Below are 18,725 nucleotides of genomic sequence, written 5' to 3'. Positions count from 1 at the left end.
TAAGATGTAGGAATCATGCACACTCCCTGGGAACTCGGCTTTGACATTGGTGTACAGTCCCCAGTGGTCACTATTGCCTGCATATTCATAGAATGTGTGTTCTTTCTGTTGCGGTATATGTGTGTGCTGTCCGCAGGGGGCACAAATAGGAAATGTGTGCAGTCAATTGCCCCCAACACCAGCGGGAATCCAGCTATGGCGTGAAAGCCTTGCTTGGTCTCAATCTGTTCCAGCACAGTGTTGGGGAAGTGAAGGTGCTGGGGTATCTGGCTGAGTATGCCATCCAAGACAGTCGGGAGGAAGATTGAAAAGGCTGCCTGTGAAACCCCTCTGACTGTGGCCATTGTTGGTTGAAAGGTCCCAGAGGCCAACATGTGCAGCACAGCCAACAGCTTTGTCTGCGGAGGGATGTTAGTTCTCCGCTGTGTTGGTGGCGTCAGCATGTGGGCTATCAGGTTCAGGATGTGTTGGATGGATGTCCTTTTGAGCCTGTAGTGGGCAATGACATCCTATGTTAGGTCTGCGAGGCTGAGAAGTCTGCGCAGGGCCCGCTGTCTTCTTTGGTGCTGCCTTGGTGGTGGTCCTGGGGGAGTTGTCAGTGGCAGTGGCGGTTGTTGCCTTTGTGGTGCTCCAAGCTCAATGATTAATACCTCCATGGTGTCAGTGGGTCTTCAGATGGGGCTCTGAGCTAGTCTCCCTTATATACCTCCCATTATCACCATTTTTGGACCAGCTTTTTTCTGGTCTTAACTTCCTGCAGCTAACAGGACTTAGCGCGACAATTTTTATCACTTCGCGGGTCCGGGCCATCATTGCTAATAGTGCGATGTGGTGTTAGTGACAGTTGTCCAGAAATTTTGAGAAGAAACGCCTACTTTGCATGTCATTAACAATAACTATCGCTGGCATACAAGGTGCTAAACAAAAGGCTGCTTTCACCAGAAAGCTGTTGCTAACACCTGTTAGCGACTGCTTGATAATAGGGCATTAAAAAAAAACAGCGTTAGCGGCACGAAAGTGCCACTAACGCGGCGATAAATGGCAGCTAATATGCCCCCTTGTGTGTTCCCCTCAGGCAACACCAGGGGACAAAGGCATCATTAAAGGAAGAAAGAGTGGAAGTGGCGCTGGACTTGTTATTCTTTTGTGGCGAGCATCCATTCTACATTTTGTACTCATGATTTCATACTCAATGATGATTGCAAACAGCTGATGACAACCTATGACAGGTTCACAGGAAGCATTTACAAGCTATCTTCTAGGGTGCATGCATTCCACTGTTTGCAATAGTTATGACTAAACCCAAGTTACATAATGTTTCTGAATGTTTACAATGAATACTTGTTGGTCCGGATCCTTTCTATAGGGTCACCCCAGATTTTTGCATTTTTTTGCTGAACACGTTCTTGTTGGCTTTTAGAACTCTGTGCACTTTGCTCCTGCTAATCCGTGGTAATGTGCTTGTGCTCTTCATTGAAAACATGGTAAAAATGGGATACACCTCTGTAGAGTATTACATTTACTTGCCAGTCCCTAGAATATGGTACCATAGGGCCTGTAACTCCAATGTTACACTCATTGTGCCGCCCACTAAAGTAGTATTGTAAAACATGCCTAAAACATGCGTAGTGCAGTTTTAAATTCACATTTCGACCTGGCAAAAGAAACCTTTTGCATGGCCTAAACCTTCCTTTTTAATACTTATAAGTCACCCCTAAGGTAGGCCCTAATGGCTAATAAGACAGGGTGCAAAGTATTTAAAAAGTAAGACATGTGTACTTAAGGTTTACATGTCCCAACAATGAAAAACTCCTAAAGTCATTTTTCATTGCTGTAAGGCTTTGTCTCCCATAGACACAGTTAGCTTATTACACATATTAATCGATAACTTCAGTTTGGGAGTGGATAGAGGAATACTTCTTCTTACTCATTTGATTTGTAATTTAAAATCCTCATTAACGGTAGAGTAGGATTTGATTCTATTTTGAAAAATGCCTCTTTTACAAAGTTGGAATTTTTCTCTCGAACCAAAATGTGCCTTTCTGCCAGTGTCCATGGTCACATTACTGTGAATGTCTCTCCTGAAGTGTGTTGTGTATTCCTTCCAGACATGAGGACAAAATGGGCCCGTTTGTCGAGGGAGTGGGTCTTCTTGACAGAATGGCTTGGGAGGAGTATTGCCCTGCCCTGATTACACTCCAAAGGACTCTGCCTGCAGCACACACAAAGGAACTTGGCACCAGGCCTGCCCTTGTCTTAGTCACCCTAGACAGTTTGGAACTAAACCCAGGGGAAGGGGAAGAATTGACCAGAACCAGTTTGGGTGTAGGCCATAGATTGCCCACATACAAAGGCTGGCATTGGCATTGGAACCTTCAGATCCTCTCATCAGAACACTCCTGGACCTGTGGAAGATTCAGAAGAAGTACTGGCTTGTTATCTGAAGAAGGCAGGCTGGACCTGCTTGCCTTGAACCCAGTATCCCCAGAATTGACCCCAAAGTCCAGTTGGTTGATCTCCTGTTTGAGCTAGAGGGACACAACAATCTTCCTGATGCCTTCACTGCAACTGCCCAGCACCATCTAGACCTGCCTTAGCCCTAAATGCTGGCCTTGGCTGGATTGAAACCTGATCCCCATGAGGTGCCCCCTACTTTCTGGACCCTGCCCTGGCATCAGAGTGCACTCCTCCTACTTCAGAACAGAATGTCAGGAGAGAATCCAGTAGTTTAAGGCTCTTTATGACTGCATGCGGGCCCCTTGCATAAACATAGACCATCTGCATTGCCCACTGAAGCCAAGCTCCAGGGACCACCTGCTCTTTGCATCAGGTATGACAGTCCATATCAGCAACAATCACTGTATCTCCCACCAACAGTGTGTTCGACACCTATCTGCTCTTTGCTCCAAACAGCGACAACCCACATCTGCCACCAGCGAGAAGCTCCTGCGATGACCTGCTCCTCTCCCTGACAACAATCTCTCCATGGCTCCCACCAAAGCAAAGCTTCGACTGAGGATCCTTGCATTGACTTGGACTTTAAGAAGATTAACTTTTCTCTAAGACAAACCTGGTCCCTGTATCCAACCAGCGCTCCATCATGATCGGCCTGAACTTGAGACTTTGATCTGGTTCAGCTCTTTGTGCTTTTTGGTGCTATTTTCATGTGAAAGATTAAAAATTCATAATTCTGTTGCTGTTTACTGCATTTTACTTGTGTTGTGTTTTCACTTTGTTACTGTTTGGGTGCTGCATAAATACTTTACACATTGCTTCTAAGTTAGGTCTGACTACTTTTGTGCCAAGCTACCAGATGGTTTAGCACAGGTTTATTAGTGAGTTTTTTGGTTCACCCGGACAAGGATTGGGTTTAATACTCGGGTATGGCTCTCACCCCTCTCAACTAACAAACCAATTGCTTACATTACTGAAAAGATAAATATTCAGAGGCTCCATTCTCCCCAAATCAGTTCACCGTAAGGTACAGCTATTTTGCCCTAAATATAATACACTAGTCAGGGCCTGCACAAAGATGTTGCGAGGAACACTCGCTTGAAACTACATAGGGTGGAGGCGAGCAATTGAGAGATTTCCAATCTCTGAGCCCATCAAGGATGTCCCTGAGGACCACAAGATCTGCTGTATGAGACGTTGCAGGATCAGGTTTTCCACAAATTCTGCATAAAAGAAGACAAATAGGGCAAAACACAGAACAAAAGAAAACCTGGCAGGGAAGGATCATCCATGCAGATTACGAGGAACGTCCATTCCCACAACAAATCTTGGTCTCTCACTGATTCATGCAAATTAGGAGTTGTATCTGCCATTATAGCTAGCTGTTTTTTAAATAGTGAAGTGTAGTCACCTTGGATCTTGCAAAATGAGCCTCATTAAAGTTATATGAGATCTGTGCCCCTCTTTTGGGACAAAAGAAACTATAAACTACAAGCAACCTTGTGTTAGACCTGGCACCATTGGCATTGGTTTCCCCTGTATTTTTGCCTTTGTCTCCTGTGTCTTTGCTATGTGTTGAAATTTGTTTTGCTGGTCTAGATGCTTTAGGCACTTTTCTATTGCTGTTCAGTGCCAAAGTGCAAGTGCTCCCTTTGTAAATTGTTGTTATGGATTGGTAAATCCATGATTGGCATATTTGATTTACTAGTCAGTCCCTAGTCCAGCGCACTGTGTATGCCCAGGGCCTGTAAATCACATGCTGCTAGTGGGCTGCAGCACTGGTTGTGCCACCCACAGAAGCAGCCTGTAAATGTAACTCAGGCCTGCCATTGCAGAGCCTGTGTGCAGTCTGGTACTGCCATGTCGATCTGGCAAGTGCACCCACTTGCCAGGCCCTAACCTTCCTGTTTCTTATATGTTAGTCACCCCTAAGGTAGGCCCAAGGTACCCCTGTGGGCAGGGTGCGGTGTATGCGAAATGTAGGACATGCCCTGGTGTGTGTAGCATGTCCTGATAGTGAAATACTGCAACTTTTGTTTTTTCACTATTGCAAGGCTACCTGTTCCCATAGGATGGAATTGGGAGTTTGCTTATAACATCTTATAAACACAACTACCCCTGGGAACAAGATGGGAAAATAAAGTTTAGTATGCCTGAACTCAGAATGTTAAAATGCATCTTTTAATGAGGGTGATTTTTGCATTCTGTGTTTGAAAATACCACTTTTAGAAAGTAGGTATTTTCTTGCTTAGCCATCCAGTGTGCCTCTGCTAAGATGTGTATTGACTGTCTGGCTTTGGAGTGACAGGGGCTGGGGAAGTGCAGTGGCTCCAGAGAGTCTGGATGAGTCAGGGCTGGGCTGAATACACCTGGGCTGCATTTAGAGTAGGGGGAGGAGATTTCCTTTAACCTGAATGGGCCTGGTCTGCCTTCCACAATGTTGTCTCCACCTCCTGCCAGGAAGCTGCACAAGAGAGGACAGAACTGGTTTTGACTGAGCATAGGACTTCTCTGCCACCAGAGAACAAAGGATTTTGCTTTATAAAAAGAGGGGCCCTGCTGCCAGACTTTTAGATCATTTCTGGGAAATCAAGAGTAACCTTTGCCAAGTAGAAGAGCTGGAGAAACTGAAGAGGAGGACTGCCCCTGTGCTGTTTGCTGTCTGGGGTTAGCCTGCAGTGGCTACTTTCTGCCGAGGAAAGGGAAAAGGACTTTGCTGTTTGCTGTGTCCCCTGCTTGAGGAAGATCTCCAAGGGCTTGAAGAAGAGCTTGCCTCCTGTTCTGAAGTCTCAGGGACACAAAGACTTCACCCCCAGCTCCCCTAAACTCATTTGCTGGGAGTTCTGACCTGCTACGAGGTGCCTGTTCTGGGCCTCTGGAGGTTGTTCTGGCTTTTTGGGAGCTGGAAAAGCAACACAAAAACGACAAGCGTGACGCATCTGTGCCTGTTTCCGACACATCGCCGAAGAAACCGACGCAGCGCTTGCCCACTGCTTGAGAAATTGCCTCACGCCGCATCGAGTACAACGGTCTCCGAAGTCCAAGAACACCGCACTGATTCCCACGCAAGCCCTGCGGTGCGACTGCAAGAAACCACGCATTGTCCCTGATCCTCGCATCACAGCGAGGCACCAGATCTGTTGCATCGTTGGGGGATGCAGTAAGAAATCGATGCATCACCTCCCCACGCAGTAAGAAATGGACGCATCATCTCCTCTCTGGTAAGGAACCGACGCATCACCTCCCCTGCGCAGCCGTAAGGAACCGACGCATCACCTCCCCCAGAGCAAGGAACCAACGCATCACCTTCCCTGAGTGTAAGGAATCAACTCATCACCCTCCCTGTGACCCTTTTTGTTTGTGTGCGTGCCACATCCAAGGTACTTTGTGTGAAAATTGTTGCATCTGCGATTTGCTTTGAGCTTAACTATTTCTACAATTTGAAAGTCAAATTTCTATTACTGTATTGTGGATTTTTGTCATTTTGGTCTTGTTTGGATTAGATAAAGATTACTTATTTTTCTAAACTGGTGTGGTGTCCATTTGTAGTGTTTTCACTGTATTACTGTATCTGTTCACAAATGCTTTACACACTGTCGCTGAGATAAGCCTGTCTGCTCATGCCAAGCTACTAAGGGGTGAGCAAGGGTTATTTTAGAAGTGTATCCCCCTTACCCTGACTAGGAAGAAGGGTCCCTACTTAGACAAAGGTACCTACCTCTGCCAACTAGAGACTCCCATTTCTAGCACCTTGTATTATGGTACTCAGAGGCTGAAATATGTAGAATTCCACTAGTTAGTCATAGAGTATATGTCTGGAGCACAGATGTAGAGGAGGCAACACATAGTTCTGCCTTACATTTCTAAAGATTTCTCACATATGTATTAGGTGTGCCTGAGAGCAGTGCAAAGTCAAGCCCTTCTCTGGTTCCATACTATATAAGCCTGTGCCACCAGGAATGGCAGTGCCACACCAATCTAATAGCCTCTAGGTGTTGCATGAATTAAGACTTTAACTTAGCTCTACAAGGTTTGTTTTCACATCCACGGGTGGCTCGAGTGAACTTAGTTCAATGCACTAGTGCTTGAATGTGAAAGACAGATTAACATAGCCCCACAGAGCCCCACCAACTACATAGTTTAAGTGGAGTCAATGCTTCTGGGTTACTAACAGTCCCTAAACAGGGATCCAGGGACACCATGGTGATTAGAAACAAACCTATTTAATTCTCTCTAATACCACACACACAAACTGAACTAAGAAAAAGATACTTTTACAAAAGACGGTTTTATTTCAACAGTCTCACCCTCTTGTTTACCACCTGTAAACTAACCACACAGAATATCATATTAACAGCACAAATTAATGTTGCGATCAACAATAATAAAATGAACATTTCTACCATAGTTAAAATGTCATCCAAAAACCTTAGACCTTAAAACCTACGTCTATGCCCTACACTAGGAGTGCATGGGGTAGTATAACTTACACCTAGAGTTTCCTAGAGAGAATTAGCACATTGCCTACCTGTTCACAGCAAGCACTTTTAGTTGTCAAAAGTCAGGAAGCCCGTGTTCCCTGCAAAAGAAAAACACACTTCGCATCAGCTCCTCTCCTCACAGACTTGGTTTAGTATCAGCATAAAGTGAGAAGTGGCAGCATCTCTGGAAGTCAAGATAATCTCAGGAAGTATCTTGCCCGATAATCTTAAGTGAATGGCCTCTCCAACTAAGTGGTCAAGTGGCACTCCTTTTATATTGTATCACATCTGAGATGGTAATTTCTGACATAACTTCAGGAATGTCTGACATAATTTATGTGCATCAAGATGCTAATCTAAGACACATTCATATAAACAAATAAGGTTAAAACATGTCAATTCAGGCTACACTGTTTTGGTTCTTGTTCTTCTCTGACCTTGAAATAGAAAAAACAAGGCACTTGTCCTGGACTGATGTTGCATCAAGTGTTCTTATCGATGTCATTGCCTGGGTGACTTGATACTTTTATAGGCTAGATAAGGAGAGATGGCATATATGATTGTCAAGGCAGGCATGTCAATGATTCTGCAAAAATATAGAAAATTGAGTCTAGACCTGCTCAACATGGAGTCGGGCCTTATTGCTTTTATGTCATCCCAGGCTTGTACATCTAAATTGTGATGTCATATGTGCAAAAAGATGTTTAGGGATTTATCTAAATTATAGGGAAATCCATGCTCTCAGACCAGTAAGATATAAAACTCTATATCTGAAACAGTGGGAAATAATGCGATAAGCGAAGCATTTATAACCCATGCATGCTTCAATCAATGAGATATAAGCATTATACTATAGGAAAATACATTATAAAAGACATTATAATATATACATTATGTCTGTTAAGAAGGATGTGCGTTGGTGATTAAATAGATTAAAAATATTGCGTTTTTAAAAGGAAAAAAGACAAAAATAAGAAAAAATTGTTAATGGAAATTTCCCTCTTCACAGCACAGTCTCTGGGATAGGTTGCAGGTTTCTGGTCAAATCCCACCTTGCTTTCAATCCCTATCTGAGAACATGTTAATGTCATCAGATTCACATGCATCATACATGTGGTCGTGGAGAAAACAAGTCAATGCATGCTTGTTGTCATTAGCGCGCACATTAGAATGACCAGCAAGCGGTTGCAAGTCTAAAGTACTCAGTGATGGTGAGAATACTTCATTTGGAAGCTCAAATACCATCAGTGATCAGGAGCATTTCCATGTCTAGGAAAGCCACTAGAGGTTGCTCTAGATCCAGAATGGTTCACACTACAGAAAACAGGTTTCACTTGATAGCACCTATTTTACAAAAAGACAGCATCCAGGTTTCACTAAGTTTGAAAAGCCCAGACTGTGCGATATAGTTTCTCTGCATCTTTGTTCAGCTGTATAAGAGTACTCCATGTCAATGATTTCTTGTCCGAACAGGAGAAAGATGACAATACCACAGCTGATTGGTTGTAGAATCGTTGGAAATCCTCCAAAAATACTTGGGAATAAAGAAAGAAAAACCAAGTGTATAAGTCCGAAAACTCCTTAAAATCCAGTCACCAGACCAGATCTAATGTCCTCAAAAAGATGTACAATACCAGTTGTAGAGGAATTAAGGATAGTATGTACGATATCAGCAAAGTGATTTGGGTATTGGGTCTGTAACATACTCTGACTCTCCAAAGCAATTCTGCCTGTTTGTAAGTTGTAAGTTTCTGCAGCAGAAGTCAAAGGGACTTCTTTTTTGTGGTAACACAGCAACCAATGTGCTAATTTTGTCAAAACAAATGCCTTTCATATCAATTCTAGGCCAGGGGACATTTCTGATTACATTTTGAGGTGATGGGCACAAGGTTATTACACAACACTGTATTGTTTTAGAAACCATAATCACATTAAGTTGGCCAGGTTTCAACCTGCAACAAGTAGGATTGGTTAACATTAAATAAGAACCATTGTGCAGTAGTTCATGGTGTGTGGGGATGGATGAAGTAGTAAAATACAACTTAACCCTGGCATCAAATTACTACACATTCCATGCAAGTAAATTGTATCACACAGAAGAGAGCGACCTAGAGGATTTCTGCAGCTGGAGATGCTAATAAACACAGGGTCATATGGAAGGAAAAGGACATTTCCATCAATGGAAAAGAAAAAGAAAAAGGAAATTTCCATCAGTGCAATGGAGCAGATGTGAAATGTGCCTGTTTTCATACCAGCCTAAATATTTATATTTCTGGCAATAATTAAATTTAAAAGTTGTAAACAGTACAGAAATAATTATGTTTATGAGCCATGTAACGGGTGGATTGTCACTAACTGAAAATTGTGTTTCTTCCGTTTGTTCCATACGTAACAGAGTATATGTGGATTCTTTTTTAGCCGTTGTTTTCTGTGTTATTGTCAAATTATAAGGTTAAAATAAGACTGTTTTGTTCAGAAGTTGCCAAGGCACAAAACCAGATCTGAGTGTTTGTAAAGCCCAATTTAGTTGTATAATCGCTCTTAACTGAGTCTGGCCATGTTGTAATAGACCCAAGTCTACTTTGAGATGATCTAAGGCTGAGGGTGCGCTGTTGTTTAATGAATAAACTCTCTTAGAAAGCGTATGCATGCCATTGTCAATAACTTTAAAAACTGTTTGTAGCTTTTCTTGATCTATCTATATAATTATAAATGGAATGTATTCCTGTAGCTATTAATCATTTATTTCTAGTGGGGTGTAGACTTAGAAGTAAATCAGGAAAATCCAGGTTTTCTTTGATTGAGGATAAATGTTCTTCCACAGCTGGCCATCGTTGTTACACTATGGCCCCGATTACAATGTGGGGCGAACCACCACTGACAGGCCTTCGGTTGCAGTCCGCCCAACAGACAGGCCATCGGTCTGACTACCACTTTACAATGTAGGTGGGTGGACGACTGAGATCAGGGGAAAAGACCACCGCCTCAGAGAGGATCTAAGATCCCGTCGGGGTGCAGTCAGAATCGTATCCCTTGCATGGCGGTAGTGCCTGTGCAGGCACCGCCGTAGGGATTACGATGTCCCTTTCCGACAGCCTTTTCATGGTGGGCGGGCTGTTGGAAATGGACTTTGGGGGCCCCAAGCAGGGCCCCGTCCCTTGTAGGCCACTGTAAAGTGGCCCTGGGGGCACAGGTATTGCCACCACACACATCTATGCACCGTGTGCCAGGCACGCCTGCCCTTGTGCATGGATGTGCACAAAGTGCTATTTTACACTGTAGCTTGGGTTGAGAGCCTTTTCCTGGGCCACAACACAAGCCACAATGTAAAAGAGCTCTGTTTCACCACCATCACGGCGGTCCTGTCGAAATTGTGTGGCTGGACCGCTGCCTTCCTTTTGGACGGTCCCCGGATGGCCATGATGGCAGGCAGCGGTCCGACCATCCGGCATCCAAATGATGCCCTATATGTGGTAACTACTACAGGTGTATGTGTGATATATCACAGATCAGGGAGAATAGCTTTAGAACCAGGGGTGTTGTAAAGAAAACAATGCATAAAGGTATTATAATCATAAAGCCTCAGACAGGAGCAGAGTGGAATTGTAGGTTCCATTCTGGAACATTTCATTTACTTCAGAATCTGAAAGGTTCATTTGTGATTACCAATTATTGAACAAAGCAAAATTACCTTTTGTTATACACATCTTTTTAAAGTCTTTCGTGGTTTCAAATTCCAGACAGATAGTCTGCTGGATTGTTTGTTCAGACAAATCATTTCTTAGGTATAATGCATGATCGAAATAAGGCTTCTTTGCCATTTGCCAAAATGTTGTTCCCAAATGCTCTTCTTATCAATATTTTTTTTCCAATACTTATATCCATGTATAGCTAAATTCTGACCAGATTTTTTTGAAAAAATCCGCTTGTTAGTTGGGATTAAAGTTTTCTGAAGATGTTCTGGACTTTTTGAAAAATAGAAAGCTGAGGGATGTGACCTGTTCCTGCTTTGAAAAAATGGAAATTTCTTCAAGAAATGTGAGTGACTATCAAGACGTGGAGCTTCACAGTGCTCCTATATTGTGTCATTGTAAACCTCCCTAAGATAGCTATTACATTTTGAGGTGATGGGCACAAGGTTCTTACACAACATTGTATTGTTTTTGAAACCATAATCACATAAAGTTGGTCAGGTTTCAACCTGCAACAAGTAGCATTGGTCTATGTCTGTAATAATGTGTATAATAATGATGACAATACATTTCTTTATAAATTACCACATTTAAATAAGGATCTTCATTGTTTAAGGTGGCATGTGTCTGTTAATCAGACATTGTTGGCTTACAGTCTCTGTATCCAGGTCATCTGAAATAGAACCAGAAAAATTCAGGTTGTTCACACGAAAAGTATAAAACATATGGTAATTGCAATGTCTCAGTAGGACCCATGATCTAATAAGGAATCTTTTCCAAGCTATGCCACCACCAGGCACAGGATAAGCTGTGATGTTTGTAGCATAGAGATCTCTTTGAACTCTGTGTGACAAAAGATTAATTTGACGGTTCACGAACCACCAGTTGTGCAATTGTTCTTTCAGGGATGCAGTGTCCAATCAGTAGCAGTAGAATGATGATCATCATTGATAGCCAAATGATTAAAAGAAACACTCCTAGAGTGATCCAAATATGGGAAAAAGGTGGAATCAAGTATTTGTCACGGAACCCATGATATGTAAGAAGAAATCTATTGCATAGAGTGATTTTGGAGCATGGTGAAAAATCTTTTGTTCAAAATGCAGAGTCATTCTCATGAATAGTTGTTTCTCCAAAAGACATAATCTTAAATGATGTTGACTCAAGTGCAAGTTCATAGTATACCATGGAGTTGTGTTGAATATTTGCACCTGTAGTGATGGGAGTATCAGATTCCCCTGTGTAACCGATTGCACTGTGTAAAGTTGGAGAGGCAGTGCGTTCAACTACCCCCACCTGGGAACACAAGCTAGTGATGTTACTGCTCTCTTCAAGGAGTAATTCATGCAGAGTAGGGAGAGGCTGAGAGGTTCTACTCTGAAAGCTTCTTGGTGTCTATGATGGTCGGGTGTAGAGTTTCAGCCACAAGGTGCTTCTTCACATGGTTGATGGACACCTGTCTGTTTTTTTTCTTGTTTTTTTTAAGTTTTATATAGCACGAACTAGACCCAAGACATCAGGTATCATAGCACTTTACATAGCGCCAGTTTCATTACAGAAGGACACATTCATTTTTGTTAGGCAGATTAAGTGATTTGCCCAGAATCACAGGATGTTGAGCGTCGTTGCCGAGACTCGAACCCAGTTCCCCAGCTTCGAGGTCGACCGTGCTAGCCGTAAGGCTACATCCTCTCCCCTAAGAGGGGAGAGGATGTTCCCTCCAGAACCAGACAAAGGAGGCAGGATGACAGTTTGTTTGTCCTTTAGCCCAGGTGGTCTGTAAGATAGTTCAAAAGCTTGTTTATCGTGGATCTCACAAACTAGATATTCTACTTTAGGAACCCACCTGTCAGCAGTAGTTACAGTATTTTCTTCCTGGTGGGAGCTTCAGAATGGTTCACTTTAGAATGGTTCACATTAGACAGCTTCTCTCTGACCTATTGAATACTCTGTAAGACATTCAAATGTTTTTCCAGGTCAAACCTTTCTTCATCCACCATCCTTCCAGGCTTATCTAGGTCAAATAAGTACATAAGAACTCCGAAGAGCACATCATAAGAAGTGCGCCTCCCCAATATTCGTCTTGGCAAGTTATTTAATGCTCTCTGGACTCCATACAGATTATAGTATCAACTAAGACCTGAACGTAGTACCTTAGCACTCAAGGTTTGTTTAATCGTGCTCTTAAGTTAGCACGCTCAGCTAATCTATAGGACTCAACTCACAATGGACTGCTAAATTGCAGACAAACTCCCAGAGCAGATACAGCATCCTTGTAAGCCTTGGAGGCGAATGCAGGACCATTATCTGAGTGAAATTAATGAACTGCACCAATTGCTACCAGACTCTGCAAATCCTTTATGACTCCTGAAGCACTTACATTTCCCTGTGGCCACATTCATAGGAATCAAGAACATGAATCAATAGCTTCCAATATATACTTATATCGGTTAGCAGAATTTATTGGGCCGATATGGCCCAAATAAATCAAATCACTCGGAACCTCTGACAGTTTGAGACTGTGATGAGAGTTGGCAAGGGTCTTTTAACATTAGATGATTTGATCTGTTGACAAATCTCACATTGCTTAACATAATCTCTAGTTTATTTATATAAACAAGGCTACCTTAGAGGTTAACTCCAGCATGGGCAGGTGACAATTCCTCATGTGCTTCCCTGATTAAGTTTCATCTAGACAGTTTATTAGGAATTATCCTGTCTCCCACTCTTGGTAGAGTGACCACAGGAGTGTTGTCTGAATTAAGGGTGTAGAAATATTTAGGAGGAAAGCCCGCAAGAGGCCTTCTACTTTGCTTGGTTGCATATATGTATGTTAAAAGATCTGCATCAATCTCCATTTGAGATCGGGTTAGGACTGCTACTATAACAGTCTGAATTGCAACCTTAGCAGCTGAGTTAGCTGCACAGTTTAGTTTGGCCTGAAATTTCATCACGCTGGTGGCCCAAAATGTGCATCACATGGACCAATGAAAGCGTATCTTGTAAGACAACTACCTATTCCCAGAGATGTTTATTCCTAATAGATTTTCCCTTTTAATCCTTGATTCCATTAAAGCGCCAATATTACAAGTCAACATTGTACCTTTGCACACAGAGGGTTGAATCAGACACTATTAATCTGGGAACTGACTGGTCAGTCTTCTTGTGAGAAATTGGGTTGTGGGTTGTGGGTTGACCCCTGTTCAAGCAAAATCCACAATCCCTGTCAGGGTGAACCACAAAAGTCACTAAATTAACCTGTGCTTAACCCTTAGTGGCTCAACACAAAAAAACTGTCAGGATTAACTTAGAGGAAATCTGTAAACTATTTATGAAGCACACAAACAGTAATAAAGTGAAAACACAACACCACAAAAGTCCCAAACCAATTTAGAAAAAAGAGTGCATTTTAACCCCTTCCATGCTCATGACGGAACGATTCCGTCATGAGCATCGGTTGAGCTGTGCTCATGACGGAACCGTTCCGTCACGGCCCCGCCCGCGCTCGAACCCTTCAGCACCGCGGGGGAATCCGCGCAGCGCTGAAGGGGTTTATAAATTACTTCACACCAAAACAACAAAAATCCAATCAGTAGAACCAGAGTTATTAATTTGTAACGTTTTTATTCAAATCTAGTTCCTAAAGGATCAAAGCACCAATCATGGACATTCTGGATGGAGCGCAGGTTGGATACAGAGAGTGGAGTGGGCCCAGTCAGGGCTTACCTGCAGACTTAGAAGGAATTCTGGAAAAAAATTCTGAGAAGGTAAAGATTACCGGGGCATGGCTGTAGCCGGGGTCAGAGGAGGAGGCGTCATTGTCGGGGAGCCGCTGGATGAAGTCATGGTGAAGATTTCTGCATTCGAACGTAGGTTTTTTTTTAAAGTCAAAAATCTCTAGTGGGACAAGGCAGTAGGCTGCAGTCGACAAGAGTTTGAAGAGGCTGGAACCCCTTTAGTGAAGGTGTTCTTGACAGGATATGCTGCTTTGTAGAAGAATGCAGCATGAGCTACCGTAAAGTCAGGCGACCAACTATGCACCTTGGGCAGATAGGTGAGCAGATAACACTTCTGTAATGCAGGTACCACGGCATGAAGTACTGCATGTTGCGCAGTGCTATCACCTAAGATCTTAGTGTGAGTGAGCTGTGGATGGAATTCACCATCTTTCATTAAATCTTGCACAGCTGTGCAGACTGCAGAGTACTTATAACTTGTTCATACCACTGGTTTAGCAGAGCCATCTGTATAGAACACACTCACTTTGCCAAGACTCAATGGGTATAGCTTTTGGAATTGGAGCAAATTCTGTTCATATTGGAGGAAAGCTTATGTACAAAGAGTGGGATCATACTGAAACTTTCATCCACTGCACTTAAGAAAGAGGACCACTTTACCCATCTTGGGTGTAGAGCACAAGCATTAGGAATGCTTGATTTAGCAATGCTAAAGTCCTTTCCTTCAAAATAGCTGTCTGCTTAACTGTAAGAACTTTTTCAATTTAAGCAAAAAGTGCTTAAAGTGGCGATAAAAGTGAAACTTGTATGCTGTAGGTACCAGCTGTCCCTCATTGTAGATAATATAGGTATAACCTGATTGGCTTGGCATGACTTGGAGCACTAGGTGGGTCTTACTGGTTCTAGTTTGTAAATATTTTGTCTCTAGCATGTCTGCTTGTAGAGCATACAAGATATCAGTGTATTTATGTATCCACTGTTTAGCGGAAAACGTGGGAGAAATCAGGGCATACAAGATTTTGGCTTGCTGAGCATAGTGAGGGAAGTAAGTATGCCCAAAGTTAAGAAATCCCAGCAGGGACTGCAGCTTCTTCATTGTGTCGGGAGGCTGCAAGGTAACACACTTCTGAAGGCAATCAGAAGCCAGTCCCTTGCCTCATTGGACCACTCGTGCCCAAGGAAGGTCACCTTAAGTTAGGCAATATTCGATGTTTTAAAGTCAATCTTGTAAATGTGTGATGATCATATTGGTACAATTTTGTCCACCTTAGTTAGGTGTACATGTAAGTCATCATTAGTGAGATAGATATCATCAATGTATGATAATACCTCTGGATCTGGTTGTAAGATTTCCATGATGTTCTAAAAATAAGCCAGGACGGTTCTTATAGCCCACAGGCAAGTGTCAAAATGAGAACTGCACTCTGTCGAAAGGCGGTTAGATACTCGCTTTCAGGTGTTATGTTCAGACTAAAATACCCATTGGAGATATCCAGGTTTGTTTCGTATTTATTCTGATACAGGTTCATCATTAAACCCGTACTAACCTCGTTTTGCACTGCATATGTTCTCATATGTGAGTTTAAATTCCTATAGTCTAAACCTATCCTATAGTATCTATCTGGCTCGGAGGCAGGACAAAGGGGCATGTTCATTGGTGAAAGACAAGGCGTTATTATGCCCTGATATTGCCCTTGATCTAATATTGCTTTTATACCATGGCTTTAAAGGGTATTGAGCTTGCACTTGACGTCCAGTGCGTAAGAGAATAACCTGGAGACTAGCGTCTTTATTTCACCATGCTTGGTTTCTGTATGAGGCTAGAGTCTGTCTGATAGTCCATTCACTGGAGTAAATTTGCCTGATGTCTTTAGGTACTATGGGAGAAAAAGCTAATCTTATTACTTTCTCCACCCTGTGCACTTCCATAATACAAACTAGAGGCCAGTCATCTTCAGCTAGTATAATGTCATAATCCTCAGATAAATGCGGCCAGAAGACAACTTTAACAATTTGTTGTATATGTTTTGTTATATTGATTTGTATATTCACCTGTGAGGTATCCAGGCACTTTGGCAGGTGTGTAGCTTTGTGTTCCCCAAGGTGCATATACGACCAGACAGGTCTTCGGCTTCATGCAGAACTCAAAAGGTAAGGAGGATGTGTTGAGGGAGATAGTTTCATGTCTTGAGTGTAATGTTGGATAATCCACTTAGATCTGTATCACTACATTATAAACCATATTTGGTAGATTTAAATGCTTATCTGGAGTGTCAACTCGCATAAATTCATCAGTTAGACTTGTCACCAGAAACCTCTGGAGACTCTGATGCACTATTGTTACGCTGCGCTGTCTAGAAGCGCTCTCGCCCAAATCTTTTTTTGAGTGAGAAGCTGCAGCTATATCTGCATGTTTCTTAGAAAGTCCTACTAAGTTCTTCGTGTCAACTAGTGTCTTACAGTCCAAACCTTTCTCTTCCCTCTTCACGCTGACTTCAGCCGCTTGTCCTGTTTCACCTTTCTTGCTATACTCTTTCTATCTTCAGTACGCAGATCGACTCCCTCTCGGCTCATTTACCAACAGAAAAGAAAGTGGAGAGCAAATATTAGAATAACAATACTATTCTGTTTTTTATTTTTTATTTTATTGCAATTTCTTAAATTATAACCACCCCAACCAGAGTCACGACATACAGGAGATCCAGTCTGTCTTAGTTCTCTCTTCCTCTGCTTCTTCCTACCTATTGTTGCAAATTTCTCATTAACAGAACCCTCAATGTCACTTGTAGGCTTTAAATGTGGCTTAACAGCTTGCGTACCCAAATTATCATGACCCACAAAGGTGTGAACTTCCTCTATTTTTTTGGTAGTTCCCATTCACAGTTCACGACTTCCAGTCACTAGCGTATGGCCAGAAACAAATCTTCTTCCTTAATGTTGGTCAGGATGATTGAGCAAACTGTAGAAAAACTCCCCATTATAACTTCATTCCTAAGTGCAGAGTTGGTGCTGTGCCAATCTGTACTTGTTTCAGTACCTCAGGGAGAGCTGCCAAGGAAGGCATGCTATGCGTGCTGGTGCAAATGCATCCCAGGAGGAAGACTCATATTCAGTATTCTATTTTTGACTTGGGGTTTCGTGCGAGGATAGACCACTTCCAACTGGTTGGTTTTGCGAGCAATCCTGAAGGCAATCTCTTATTTGCCAGCACCAACGTATTGCGACAAAGGATGCAGAGCGTGTGTTTATCGTGTTTAAAAACTGACCAGCAATCTCAACGTTTGCTTTAAATTGTCATTTTGAATCATGTGGAAGGCCAACTCTCTCCTAATAGGTGAAGAATAAGCATGTGTTTTCAATATGGAATATAACTTAAATGTCATTTTCACATTTCCATTCAGAATAATATCTAATTAATTTTGTTTTTTATGCAATGTAAAATCAGGGCGCTAATAAAAACAAATATGATGAGCTGGTTGGAACTCTAAGTGGCTTATTTGTGGCTCTGGAGTCAATCTGTGAGGAGAAGTCAGGGGGGCCTGAAATTAGTGGATCTTTTCCATGGACGATCAGATATGTAAGTCAGGCATTCCTTGGTACACGTTTAGAATTTTGCATAATGAACCGTTCATATGACCTGAGACTCAACAATAATTTGTTGAACTGGGCTCCCATGGCGGTGAGTGTGTTTTGCTTGTGGGTATGGGAAAATGCATTTTCTTCAGTTCGTTTGATGGCTTATTTGGTGCCTGTGCACATTTTGAAGCTTAAGCCCTGTTGTGTACTCATTTGGGGACAGCTGGTGGGCTTATGGAGTCAGAAGAAGGAGCATGCAGAATGAGGAGACATGGCACAGTAACTATCTGGACTGGAACATGGCTGATGCTTACGGTTTCCCTTTATTATACCATGCTCCACACCTTGCCGAGGGGGTGCTGCATTTCTATGCCTGGTATGCTAGAGCAGAAGCTGGAGCCAGGCGGTGCAGTACAACCCATTCCACTTTGCACATCAAAAGAATCCTTGGTGATTACCTTTCTTGGGCAAGTATTTTTGGAGAATGCGAGTTATCTATCTTTATCTTTCAAAGATCCCTCTTTGATAAGACATAGCGAGTCAGTTGTACCACTATAATAACCGCAAACACTGCTTGCAATTTGTGAGCTGTATTTTTGTGGGCAGTTTTGAATTTTGTGAACCTACCTTTGCCCTGATAGGTCAGTTTGTAAATTTGAATTGAAGTGAGTCACAACTTGACCCACCTAATTAATATTCATTACCTCCTCGTTAGTCTTCCTCGCCACATGAATCACGACGTGAGCTTTAGCTCCACACCAGAACCCTCCAAAGCAGAAAGTTAG

This window comes from Triturus cristatus, chromosome 6, assembly GCF_964204655.1.
Source record: "Triturus cristatus chromosome 6, aTriCri1.1, whole genome shotgun sequence".
Classification (NCBI taxonomy): Eukaryota; Metazoa; Chordata; class Amphibia; order Caudata; family Salamandridae; genus Triturus; species Triturus cristatus.
This window is presented reverse-complemented; position numbering follows the sequence as displayed.